Genomic DNA, 14,337 nt, shown 5'->3' with positions numbered 1-14,337 from the left:
GTCGAATTTTGAAATTTCAATTATGACATAAATGATAGTTGTTAATCTATTAAAGTGAGTAAGACGTGGAAACAATAAATGGACATGACATTACACATATGATAATATGTTCGATGCATCAAATTCTAGACATATGATACTAAATATTATTTTTCAGCATATTTTCCAAAATTGGCCCCTAGTATGGATTTAATATTTTAAAATTAAATTAATTTTATTAAATTTGTGGGTTAACATATTTAAACCTTTTAAATATTTTTTTCAGTAAATTATGTAAATCAACCATTAGTTTATATTTCTTAAACCATTTAAATGTTATATTAAATAATCCCTCTCCCTCTCCCCATCCCCATCCCCATCCCTCCCCACCATCAAATATATATATTTATTATATTTTTTGAAAAAAAAATATTTATATTTCTTTAAATTTTTTAAATTAGAATTAAATTAAAAATATTTTAAATTTTTAAGGGTTAATTTTTTAAAATTATGACTAAATCGATATAATAAATAAAAATTGAGGGTTAGATTTATTATTGTACCATTTTTTAGTTGCCACACTAGCTTGTCGTTCATGATTTTAACATGATTGACCAAAATAATCGAACTATGTAACATGAATGCTCAAATTATGACTTATTATTATTATTTTGGATGCCTAAAATAAAAATCTTGAATTATTTGATGACTATCTATATAGTTTAACTTAAAATTAAATTTTATTTGAATATTATAATGTCAATAAAATTCTAATTAAATATTTTGTTTAAAATCGATTTTATTTAATTTAAAATTAATAAATTAAATATAAATAATTTAGTTTTATAGTCGGATGAAAGGAATATAATTAACTATATTTTCAAATTTAAATTATAAATGATTTGAATTTAGGGTCTGTTTGATTTCCAGTAAAATATTTTCCGTAAAATGATTTCGGGAAAATGTTTTACTTTTTTGTAAAATGATTTACTGGAAAATATTTTCTGGTGTTTGATTGAATCTGTGTAAAATATTTTCGGCTGTTTGGCAGATTTCCTGAAAATATTTTCGAAAAAATTGTTTTTACATATATTGATATGTATTAATAAATTTTTATATTTTAAATTATTTTTACATATATTGCAATGATTTATTTATAATAATACTCAATTATTAAGCTACAATATTAATCGTTATAAATTGAAAAAAATTAATATCAAATAAATTATTTGTAATTATGTTAAAAAAACAAGTATTGAATAGTTAAAAAAACAAGTTACTAGAAAATCGATAAACAGAAGCAATTTTCTACCGGAAATGAAGGAAGGAATGAAGGAGGCGATAGAGAGGAGAGCACGGAAAATGTCTTACGGAAATTGAAAGGGTAAGACATTTTCCCTAAAATGTAACCCATTTTCCCTTGTTTTGGAGTTTATTTTCCAAATGGAAAATGTTTTCCGCCAATCAAACGCTGGAAAAGTTAAAAATGATTTTCCGGAAAATCAATTCCTTCAATCAAACAGACCCTTAATGTTTATTTTTCTATCGATTTGGATGAACGAAGCCTGAATTTTTCTATTTGCATGTAATTATTGTTACAAATTTATATGGGTACAAAATAACCTTCTATCCTTTAATTTTTACCCACATTGAACTCTCAAACCTTCAATTTGTATTGAAACAAGCTCTTAAGTGCTTATATTTGGATATAGATGATAGGCTAAAGGCTTATTTGATAGTCTACTCGAATCAGTTTTCTAGATACAAATAAAAGGATAAAGAGAACTTGGTCGCAACAAACTACATTCACAAATACGGAAAGGAGACTAGCCTGTGTGGGTAAGATAGCATTTTCAAAAGCAGAGCAGCATGGCAATGAAATGGCAGAAACATTAGCGACAACAGGTATTAAATCACAGGGTTATGCTCAAGGCATGGTAGTGAATGTTAAATTGGTGATTGGAATGCCTGGTTTTCATGTTATAATAGCTTTTGTGACAATTGTATTGTTTAACTGGAATTACAGTTCTGTTGCTTTTAAACAAAATAATTTGAATGAAGCAAAAAAAAAAAAAAGACAAGGACTTATTTGAGAACAATATAAGGGCTTACCTAAGCAAAGTTATGAAGTTTAGTGCTTTTCTAGTGTATGATCATTTAGAAACTAAAATTAAATATATTCACATATGACACTTACGCTCGAATCTAAATAGGGTGTTATTATTAAAGTTCAAACAATTGTTGTTCACATCGTGTTTAATAAGCTAATAGATAATCATCTAGCTCATAAAAACTTCCATTGTTTTGTAATTGATAAAGCTGAACGTCGATAATTGTAATATAGAAAGATCACAAAGCAATAAGAAGAGAAAAATAAAACACATGGATTTCTTTAATAGAAATTTGGATCACACAACTCTAACAGTAACATTTGCTCTAATGCATATTTTGATAGTCAAAATTGGTTTCTTTCTTAGAGTTTTGTTTTATTTTGGTGATATATATGTTTGGTTTAACTGTGTTTCGAATTGCTTCAGTTTAGTAAAATTAGAACAAATTATTTACTCATTAATATTAGATGTAGTGATAAATATATTACCTAGAGATAAAGAAAGTATTTACAGATCCAAAAACTTGAATTCATGGAAAACGATTAGGATACGGCTCCTAAAGTACAACAACATGGGTTCATCAATGAGTGATGGTGCCATCTTTTGATATGTTGTAGCTATAATACAATGTGTTGGCCCTAATTCTTAGCATCATTTACAGGGTTTTAACTTTTCAGCTTTGGTATGATCAGAATTCAGCAATTCTTGTTTGCGAGAACAGGCCGAGATGGGGTTCGATAGATGAGAGTACACTTATTCATTGATCATTGTTCAGGGATTTGAGCTTATTTCCTAGCATCATTCACCAGGTTTTCAACTTTTGAGCCTGGTATGGTCATGCAAGATAGAGGTGTTCATCTGTCGTTGGAAGGGGTTTCGATTTCTGCACTGCTCCACATTTTACGTTCTCCATAATAAATACGAAGCATTTCAATTTCCAGTTTTCTAGACGAAGACGTGACTGCAAAAGATTGAAGAAGAAAACTTCGCAAATTCCTTGAAATACCACAGCGTAGAGATCAAGCTTAAAACGAAAGCCTCCTTCATTTCCTTTTGCTCCCCACCCCCCAAAAGAAACCCCTAAATTTGATTTGGATTTGATGATTTGTTTGGATTAGTTCTTGAAACCCATTCCTTTAGTTCAATTTTTTTCAGCTTTTTATAAAAATGACTTAAAACTTTTGATTATTTATAAAATGGCCTACTTTAAAAGTTATGTACATAAATAATCTGTTCTGAACAGCAAACGTCGGTGACGCTATTGTCATTGATGTTACCTTCTCCAACTATTGGTTAGTTTAAAAAATAATAATTTTTTTGGGTGGATTGAAATATAATTATATAAAACGTTTAGGGACTTGATGAAGTAATTATCCTTTTTAGATCGGATAAAAAAAAGTGGCACCAATCGTCTTAGCAGCACCTATTAAAAACTTTTAAACTTTTGATCTATTTGCATGTTAAAGTTTATCCCATTTTAAAATCAAATTTAAAATTTTATTATTTGTCAAAAACAATAAACTTAAAAAGCTATATAAAATTTTTATTTAAATTACAAAATATATCCCTCAAAAATTTTCTTTTAAATAAGAATTTTTAGCAATTTTAGATCAGTTGATAATTCATATATTCGTGTTCGATTGACAAGAATTGCATCTTTGGGTGATAAGAATGTACTTTGAACATTTATGGTTCTAAAATTTTTATGAAACCGTGCAAGAATAGGAAATTGTTTGTAAAAGGTTTCTTTGATGCTTAATGAACCGTTTTTCATGGAAGAAATTGTGTCATTGAATGATGAGAATGAAAGTTGAGCGAGAGTGGATTCAAATGAACAGTGGGTATAGTATAATGCGTTTAATTTTTTATTTTACGTTATAGTGCTACAATATCTAATACTATAATTACAATATTTAATCTTACTATTACTATTTTTCTTACCCTAATGGTTATACCTTAAATCCTAATCACAATTATGTGACCGCTCATCGATGTTGTTTAGAGGATTTGGCAGAGGGGGAAGCCCAGATTCAGAAGCTCCAATACCGAGAGCAGCCCTAAAGGTCTCCATCTGCTACTCCTTCCTTGCGGCGGTGAGTCTGTGTATCCGAAAACCTAACCACTAAAACATGAATGAATCAATAAATAATAAAAGAACATAAATCAATAATGAGTTTGTGTATCCGAAAACTAATGATCCACTTGGTGAGCCTGCGTAACCGAAAACCAAAACCTCCAAAACATGAATTAATCAATAAATAAACAAGAATTTACTTTTGCTGGCGAGTAGGGATTGGTATGACTTCTCCTTCTTCTTCGTCTTTCTCTTGTTGAGCATCTTCGAGAGCCTTCCTAGCTTCGACAAGGTTATCAGCGATCTCAGATTCAGTGTAACCTTGTTCGGCTAGTTTATCTTCCAAAATCACGAGCTTGAGCTCAATCTGACGCTTGCGATCATGCTCGAGGATTTCCTTGTTAGGTTTCCTGGTGGTGAGACCTGCGGTGCCTTGATCTGCCTCGAATGGCTTGGTGGAATGGGTTACCCGATTCGTCTTCGGCTTTACAAAGAATTTGTTGCTCTGAATGTAACCATTGGTGCCTGACCCCCCTAGGGGTGTTCAGTCCGATTCCGTTGTGCATTTTAGGGATTTTTTTTCAAAACCCTATCTGCGAATGCCCTTTTTCAATTTTACAATTAGGAAAAGAAAAGAACTTGCAATTGCTAGTTTGACCAATGGAACTCAGAAACGGAAAAATTCAAATGAAAAAAAAGGGGACTCACCGATTTATAACCTATCATATGGGTTAAATTCCGCTATTAGTCCCTGGATTTTACGGAAGTAGTGTATTTAGTTCTTATCCTTTTATTTGATCACTTTTAGTCCTATACTTTTTGAATTGGTCAATTTTTGTCCCTGTACTTTTCAAAAATTAAAATATTAGTCTTGACCCAAATAGTAATAGTTAAATATGTTTGTTTAATTTTAATTACTAGTCTTGTACCATGCGTATAGTTGTAGTTTTAGTTCATATTCTCCAATTGTATCATTATAAGTCCTTATACTTGTCGAGTTTTGAAATTTTAATATGGACATAAATGATAATCATTAATCCATTAACTGGATTTTTAGTGAGTAAGATGTGGAAATAATAAGTTGACATGACGTTACACATATGATAATATGTTTGGCGCATGAAATTTTGAAAATAATAGAACTTTACACAATGAATTTTACGGTATTATTTTGGTGATGACTAAAATTTTAAAATGTGAAAAGTACAGGACTAAATCTAAAAATGACCAAATAAAAGTAGATTGACTAAATCCACAACTTTTGCAAAGTAAAGTGACTAATAGTAGAATTTTGGTCACTCCAAATGAAATCCTAGCAAATTTATCACTCAATTTTTAGGGCACTTTTATTTTAGTTACCCAGCATTGAATCTCTAATGGAACATTATGTTTACACTTTTATTTTGGTCATTGAACTTTTAGGTTGGTTTCATTTTGATCACCCAAAAAATTATCTTTTTTTTTTGTATTGATATCTGGTAAAAAATTAATAATTAAAGTGAAATAGCGGTAAAAACTAAAAAAATACATCAAAAACTTTGACAAATTGTATTTGTTTACGCCATTTCCGAAAGTTTTAATTTTTTCAATAAAACTCAATTTTTTGTTATATGTATGATAGATATTGTTTTTCATCAATTTTACTACCCATGTCTAATCCATGCCTTATTGTAAAATCCAGCATTCTTTGTCGACGATTTATTATATATTCAATATATATGAAGACTACCACCATTCAGTTATTAAAGAAGGCAGGTGGTCCATCGGAGTGTCTAGTGAACCATTAGAATTGCTCGTTTAAGAAGCCAATAGAGTATGAATGCGTGCATCTCCATGAGATAACAAAAGCTGCCGAAACCGAAGAACCAGAAGCAACTGCCGAGTATAATAATGCTCTCAAGGAAGCCATTAGAGGAGTGCAAGATGCTGTGACTTCCATTAATGAACATTTAGAAGTGAGATGTGAAATTGTAGCCCTTGAAATAGGTTTAGTCACTCAAATTATAGTCTCTACAAGGATTATAAGAAAAGAGTTCAGATTCAAGTTAAGGTTGGTGTAAAATGCATGTTCTGTCTGTTGGGTTGGGTGAAATTTAGCTTAAATTTTTTGTGTTTGATACATTAGATTTGGTTGATGAAATGCAGGATTTTAAATTTTTTTTTTAAATTTCAATATAGAAATAGTTATATTATGGCCTTGAATAGAATCTAGGTATTCTTTTAGGTTTCAAATTACTTGGTTGAAAATACAAGTTATGGAGGTCTAGTTTTGGGATAAGGGAAAGAGTTAATTGTTCATTAAGTAAGAATGGGTAGATTGATTTTAATTGGATAATTAGATAATTGGATTAGTTCGGTTATTTATTTTATGAACTATTATTGAACGGTTTAAATCATTTAAATCTCATGTAAATGATTGAGGTCAGTTTTAAACTTTTGATTGGATGAATTTTTTTATTATATGTTTAAAATTAATGGATATTTGATTTAAATTGAAACCCAATTAATGCAGTATAGATATTTGATAAATTTCAAATGATGAATGAGATCTTATTTGTAAGTAAAATAACACAACCCATAATAAGAATTTTCATTAATTAATTATTTCGCTTCATGTGATGTTCCTTGTATGACAAGAATTTTGTAATGAAAATAAATATTTTAGGCAATTCATAAAATTCAAGAAACAAAGAATTACTTTAAAACCATTAATAAAATTATGATTGCTCCTCCAAGTATGGTGTTGGACCCTAGTGATGCGGAAATACTTTTTATTTACCTTCTTATGTTGATTGTCAACTGTAGTCATGTGAGGGATGTTTTAGGCCATCAATATAGTGAGCTTATAAGGTTTTGATGCTTACTCAAGCAAGCTTACTTTTTCTTTTTGGATTCAAATAAACGGATTGTGTTTGGCCTCGAGAAAAGATTACTCAAAACAATGGTGATGGGATAAAACCTAAAAGGGTTGTGCAAAGCGGTAATGGTGGGTTTTGGAAACCGTCTACAGGGGTAGACTTGTTTTGGATGATGATAGTCAAGAAATAGAGTTTTTGAAAATACTAAAATTTTACGAATATAGTAGTAATAATGACCATGATGGAAAAAAAACATAGAAAATATAAAACTATGAAGACAATGTGACTTATGCATGAGTATCAATTTAAGGAGAATAAACTTGAAGTATGAGTTATTTATAAGATAAAAATACTCTACGTTACGAGATGAATGGATGCGAAGATTAACCTCAATTAATGGCGTTGAACCATGTTCTTGAAAGTGATATATTTAAGGTTTATTCATTAAATATCAATTATTATTAGAACAAACTACAAAAGGAAAAAAATATAATTAAATGTTTGGATTATGTTATATTGCAAACAATCACAGATATATTTTGGGAGAAATGCTAGGAAATTTTATTATTCAAAGAGTTCCAATTTATAGGTCAAGTTTTTCAAAATTAACGGTTAACATAAACTCCATCTGATGGTATACATCATGTGTCTAGAATATTCCCACTTAACAATATTTAATGTTATATACAAGTGGGTGTTTCTAGATCTCCTGAAACCTTCTACCCTATTCCACAAGGGTCCATCCCTTTCCATAACTTTTCAAAATGTTCCGGGCCTTCTAGACTTTACCAACGAGTACTAGATGTGTCTACCACAGTCTAGGACATTCTGAACTCTTCCATCTCAGTTCTGCACCCTTCCAGGCATGATGTGCCTCGAGCGGTTCGCTCTGCACCGTGGAGTTGCTGCTCTTTGGTGGACGGTGACCATTACAAGTGGTTTGTTATTCTCTCTTCTCTTGTATGACTTTTTTTCCGGTCAGTGAGACCCTAACTTAATGGTAAGGTTGAGGCGTTAATAACTTTGAGATTTATGTTCGATTCTCATCTTGTATAAATTTGTGGGTTGTCCTACATCTTTATTTTTGACTAGTTAGTTAATTAGATTTAAATTAATTATTGAGAATTCAGATCAGTGCTTACAATAACATAAAAAAAAATATTGCTGACTTTTCCGTAACCAAAATACTATATTTGTTTTAAGTTGAATGTAGGAGTATGAACACATTATTTTAGTGTGCATCTGCTATCAACAATTTGCATGCATTCTACTTCAGCAACATTATAATGGTAGAGGCACCACTTCATCTGCTACTGTTAAACTTGCCCAGCATATTGCATAGTGGCCTGCCCTAGTTTGTTTCCGCAAGTGAGTGACGAACTTACTGACTTATTACGTTATATATAGTGTACTTGGAACAAATTTTATTATTATTATTATTTGCAATACTTAAACTTTTTTCCATGATTTTAACTTTGTTTATTCTTTTGACGCATCATTTTGACAAGCTTATGAGGGATGTCACTCGAAGCTTAGATTCGAACAAAAATAAGTTAACCTAGAGTGGAGTCAGAAATTTTTTTACAGTGTTAAAATTAAATTATAATTTTTATAGTAGTAAAAATATAATTTCATCATTTTAATAGCTTATATCTTTATAATTTTAAAAGATCAAATTAAATTTTATTTTTAGAAGGTCAAAGCGTAATTTTACCTTTAATGAAAAAAAATTCATTTTAGAGGAGCCGGGCTCCTGCCGCCCCCTTAGCTCAATTAACCGCATTCAAACACGAATTTTATATGCATTAGCACAATCATTTTCCTATACTATCTTTTATAGTATGAGTTGAGATACAATATATGAATATAGTAGTACCCAGGTAGATAAACATGCAGCTAGTCTTAATGAACAAAAAAACATGCAGCTAGCCTAGCAATCAGTCTGTCTAACAATCAGATGGATTGTGTATTGTAATGATTGATTTTTGTTCTAACTATTTAGATGTATTACTTGTAATTGTAATTATGATTTCGATTGAAGAAAAAAAAACTCTTTATTTTTACGCTAACATATACTTTGACATGGTTATGGGATACAATTATCCAAATGTATCAGAAAATATAGAAAAGTGAAGTTAATGTCGTTATTTGGACTTAAACAGCTATGAATCTATGGAGAATGATTACGATACTGCTTCTAAAGTAGAACCATGTGTGATGGCCTTTTGCTTGCCATCTTTTCATATGTTGTAGGTATCATACAATGTGTTGCTATCTTTTCATATGGTACAACAATATGGGTTCAACAATGTGTGATGGTGCCATCTTTGCATATGTTATAGCTATAATACTTTGTGTTGACCATAATTCTTAGCATCATTTACAGGGCCGAGACCAGGTTCAACAGGTGAGAGTTCATTGATCATTGTCAAGGGTTTGATTTGATCCTGGTATAATCATTGTTCAACAATTGTTGTTTACGAAAACAAGCAAGATAGAGATGTTCATCGGTCATTGGTAGGGGTTTTAATTTCTGCACTGTTCGATATTAAAGCTCGACATTTCACTTTCTTAAGTCACGGCGGGTCAGGCTTAATAGGCTAGGAGATCATCATCTATTCGGCTAATAAATCCTTCAAAAATAATAAAATATAAAAATATGAATCACTAATCACTAACTCTAATGGTAAATTTAAACTCATTATTGGAAAGAAATCGTACTTCCTTGACAATGTGTTGGGGACCGACTCGTATAAACAATATACGAGTAAATATGGAGAAGGCGAACACAAATACTTTATGTGTAAAACCCTCAAAGAGGGAAAGACCACAGGTAAATGAGGCTTTAGCTTTTCACTAACTGAGTAAACAAACAAGAGTGCAATATGAAGAAAATAAATCTAAATATACTAGACTACATTATCCAAATCCCCGAATAAAAAGCTCAAAATCACAAAGTAAACCGGTAAACAAAATTCTAAATCAAATAAGACACTCATCAAAGGGTATAAAATATTATCTATAATTATCACAAAACTCTCATTAAACTCATAAGCAATTAAATCTTGTCACCCCTAAATAGAAATCATAGAGTTTAATTGGGAGAAGAATATGAGGCACACCCCACACAATAAAGCCAAGCTTTCTCCGCAATGAATGAAATGCTATTGTAACAATAAGTGGAGTTCCCCTTCAATTTGCTTGGTTTTGGTATCATATCAAACAAATGTGTGATGGCTATGTTAAAAGAGAAGAAGTTTTTCATCATATTCAACAAAGTTGATAAGTGAAGTAAGTATTAGTAAATCTTGTGAGATGATACTTAATGTTGAGTTGTTTAATCCACCTATCCGATACGCCATATTCTTTCATCACCCATACCTGATAAACATTCACATTTTGTCAGCGTTGTTGACCATTAAAGAGAAGAAGTTTCGATATTCTATAATAAAAAAGTTAACATCATCATGGAAGTCTAGATCATTCGAAAAATCAATCTCTCGAAAAACCTCCTCATCAAATTGAAATGATTCGATGGTTTGGATAATTTTCATAAATTTAGTCCTTGCCAATGAAAAGCACCATCGAAACACCCGTAGCCTCGATATGAAGACAACAAATCCCACCCTAAATTTACCGTTTTCATCGATTTCCAAAAATTCATGTTTAAACTACAAACTTGAACCTGAACCTTTGATAAAGCGAAGCAGAACTATAGCTAACCTTACCACTTCATAGTCATTGAATTTATGACAAAACCCAAAGCCAATGCCGACAAGAAAATCATCATAACAATGCGGAAGCTCCATAATTTCTCCTATGAGAGGATTACAAATATGTATTCTCAATGTATCATCATTCTTCAAGAAGGAACATCTCTTACTACTTATGCAAAGTAATCCATTGATTGAACCAATCATTTTTTTTTTGGTTCCCAAGATAACTTTTTAATTGACCTAAAAAATTGGATAAACCATCCATATTTTTACCTAGCAGTTCAGATGCGTAAAGATAAAAGTAGAGTTTTAATTTGACCTGTTAATAGATCGGGTTACCCGTCTAGGTCCGAAAGTCCGTCTGAAATTTAGGAGGGTTTGGGCAAAAATATTAAACTTAATAAATAGGCTTGGCAAAAAAATTAGACTCGTTTAAATATGGGTGAAGCTCAGACTTGAATATTCAAGGCCCGAACCTAGCCTAACTTGACCCATTTTAAGTATATAATTCTTTATATTATGTTACTTTTATATATTATGTAATTTAGAACACATTTAAAAAAATAAACGTATACTAAATATATAATACTACTCTAATGTAAATATTAAAAAAAATGTTAAGATAACTATATAAAAATGTTAATAAATAAAAAATGTATAAAATAGTTAAATATTAAAATAAAATAAAATAAATATATATTTTTAAATTTAAAAAATAATATGGATAGAGCTAAAATGAGATTGGGTTAGTCTTTTGCAAATATGAGCTAGTTTGGGCAAAATTTCAGGCCTAGATTATTTCGGGTCAAGCAGGACTTGAATAAACATAAAGTATGTTAATATCATATTTAAGTCTAACCCAAATTCGCTAACCCAAATTCGATCCGCTCCGACCCATAAACATATTTAATTTTAATTATAATGTTTGTGATGTCAAAAAGTATAAGAAGTTTGTCAGACATATTTCGGAGTAATCAAAAAGTGCTAAGTTTCTAAAACTCGAGTTTGAGTGTTGGATAGGGATCTAGGATTAACATGGGTATGTTGAGAATTTTCCGAATTTTTACTTGTATTCGAATGGCCATTAGAGAATCATATTCATGTGTTTTCATGTCTGAATACGCGTCAAACATAGATACTTTAAGAAATTTGAGAAATACATAATTTTTTTAATGGAAAATATTACACACAGTTAATATAAAGGTTAAAATATATCATTAGTCCATATATTTTTTCAGAATTTGAGATTTAATCCCTATACTTAAAAAGTTAAAAAATTCAATTTTCTTACCTTTTCAATTTAAAATTTCTAATCCAATATTAATCAGCAAATTTCATCAAAAATTGTCAACTTAACACCTCTCGCACCAGCATGCAAAGAAGAAACATGAAATAGATTAGAGAAACGAGTAAATTAAGTTGTGGTAAGTTTTTGAAAGGTTTATATGATAAAGATAAGGGCTTTTTAGCTTAATTTAAAAGCATTGTGCTAAGGTGAAGGTCTCAAGCATAGGCTGATTTTGATTTGTTTTAGGTTTTTCATTCCATTTTTTATCGTTACACATAAATAGCTGTTACAATTTGATTTTTTTTAATATAAATTTGAAATTATGTTTCGTTTTATTTTATAATAAAAAAAATATGAATTTGGTCAAGGGTTTGATCTTTATTTAATTATGGAAATAGAGTATATTTTATGGCTAATTGTTTACTTATTTAAAAAACATTTACGACAAAAGAATTAATCACTGTTATGTTGTCAACGGTGGATATCCTAATTTCTTTAAAAAAAATAAAAAGAAAATTTCAAATGAGTAAAGACCGAACAATGGAAATTTTTAACAAAATTTAAAATAATTAGGCTTCAAAACATAAATCTTACATACGGTTGAGTAACTCTTTTTTTATATCTCATCAATAGGAATATCTGGGTATTTATACTATCACAGCTTTATGACTTGAATCACTATTTTGTCTTGTCTCCATTGTTCCTAGAAATGACATGTCGTGCCGGCTTCAAGCTTGCTGGACACGTTTTTCACCCTGGATTGTCTGTAGTATACACAGTCCTCTCTGTCCCTGGGGTTGACATTTTGAGTGGGCTTTAAGCCCACTGGACACGTGTTTCACTCTGGGTCGCCTGCAGAACACGTGATCTCCCTTTTGTGAACACCTTGGGCCTTCAGCGAGCATCCTGGGTATATGCGAACTGGGACCGCAATCCTCACTCAGTTCGTGCAAGCTAGATCCACGAGCTTGCCTTGCAAGTTAGATCTAGGACTTGGGTTAGTAATCACTGATGTATAACACATTATATTACTGTTCTTACTAATTTAAGAGTTATAGAATAATAATTTTAAGTATGGTTAATATTGGATTAATAAATATGGTTTTGAGTATTTTCCAAAACTAGTAAACCATATACATATTTTATTGGAAAACTTGAAATGAATTTTTAGATTATTTCAAAACTTAAATAATTTAAAATAATTAAGTTATTATTATAATAATAAACAATGACATTTTTTTACTTGTTTTCACGTTTGTTTTATTATTTATTTTCTAAGTTGATGACTATTTTTTTCAAGAATGTCGTCTTTAACATTTAAACCTACGTTTTTTTTTGTTTAAGAGTGCAATGTATTTTATCATTGCACCCAATATTTATTAGTATGATATCTACAAAACATCCTGGCAAAGCAAATTCCAAGCACCAGCAGGAGGGAAAACAAAAATTTGCCATGTTAAACCCCTGTTTTGCCAGCCGCTTAATTCGCACTCCGAGGGAGATGGACAATGCAAATATCCCAACCACGTCCGCACAGTTCTAGTGTATTTCTAACCAATGCCAAGTTATCAGAAGCAGCCTGGCCATCATTCAACAGCTGGGCAGCTTGGGAACTGTCACATTCCAGCACTACCTTCTTGAATCCCTTCTCCCAAGCAATGGAAAGACCATGAAAAATGTCCCACAATTCTGCCTCCAGCACAGTACAAAATCAGACAGCTAATAAGGTAAATGTAGATGAGTTAGCCAGATAAACAAATAGAGACCGTTCAAGTGAAAAAAGAAAAAGCACAAGAAAGGGTTGATTAACCTCGCATTAACTTTGGATATCATCAAAGAGAAAAAGGGGAAGCCAGAAATTTTTTAAGCAGAAATTAAATTTTATAAAGTTTTAAAAAACATCTTTATTTTCTGTCAATGTCATATAAGGATAGTCAAAATTAACATGCCAAATTGACAGAAATTTACAGAAAATACTAACAATGTTAATGATATGATTAAAAATTTTAAACCAGAAAGTAAAAGAACTTAAACTTTCAACTTTTTAAGTATAAAGACTAAATTTTATGTTATAAGGACTAACAATATATTTGACCGAACACAAAATATACACCAATAAACCCATCCCCATATTAATTTTGAGTTGGTTTTATTCACTCGATATTTTGAGGGATTTTATATTTCTAGGTTAATCTAGTAAGAAAGTTATTATCTTGGTTAAATATTTATCTATACTGTTTATAAAGTCTTTTATTGACATTTCTCGGTTAATACAGTGACGAAGTTAATTTCTTGATTAAATATTTATCTA

The 14,337-nt window shown here is 30.5% G+C and overlaps 2 long non-coding RNA genes across 2 annotated transcripts; one reads left to right on the top strand and one right to left on the bottom strand.

The window, feature by feature from the left end:
* Nucleotides 1-3,934: 3,934 nt before the first annotated feature.
* On the bottom strand, nucleotides 3,935-4,850 carry LOC121218611 (uncharacterized). Its single transcript, XR_005915096.1, has 2 exons — nucleotides 4,365-4,850; nucleotides 3,935-4,212 (listed from the first exon to the last, which is right to left on the bottom strand). It is a non-coding gene; the product is annotated as an uncharacterized lncRNA (long non-coding RNA).
* A 2,880-nt stretch (nucleotides 4,851-7,730) lies between these two features.
* On the top strand, nucleotides 7,731-9,693 carry LOC121218609 (uncharacterized). The gene is made up of 2 exons (XR_005915095.1): nucleotides 7,731-7,960; nucleotides 9,409-9,693. It is a non-coding gene; the product is annotated as an uncharacterized lncRNA (long non-coding RNA).
* Nucleotides 9,694-14,337: the final 4,644 nt, after the last annotated feature.

The sequence above is a fragment of the Gossypium hirsutum genome, chromosome D06, assembly GCF_007990345.1.
Source record: "Gossypium hirsutum isolate 1008001.06 chromosome D06, Gossypium_hirsutum_v2.1, whole genome shotgun sequence".
NCBI classification, from domain to species: Eukaryota; Viridiplantae; Streptophyta; class Magnoliopsida; order Malvales; family Malvaceae; genus Gossypium; species Gossypium hirsutum.
Note: the sequence above shows the minus strand (reverse complement) of the source record. Positions and strands in the feature narration are given on the sequence as shown.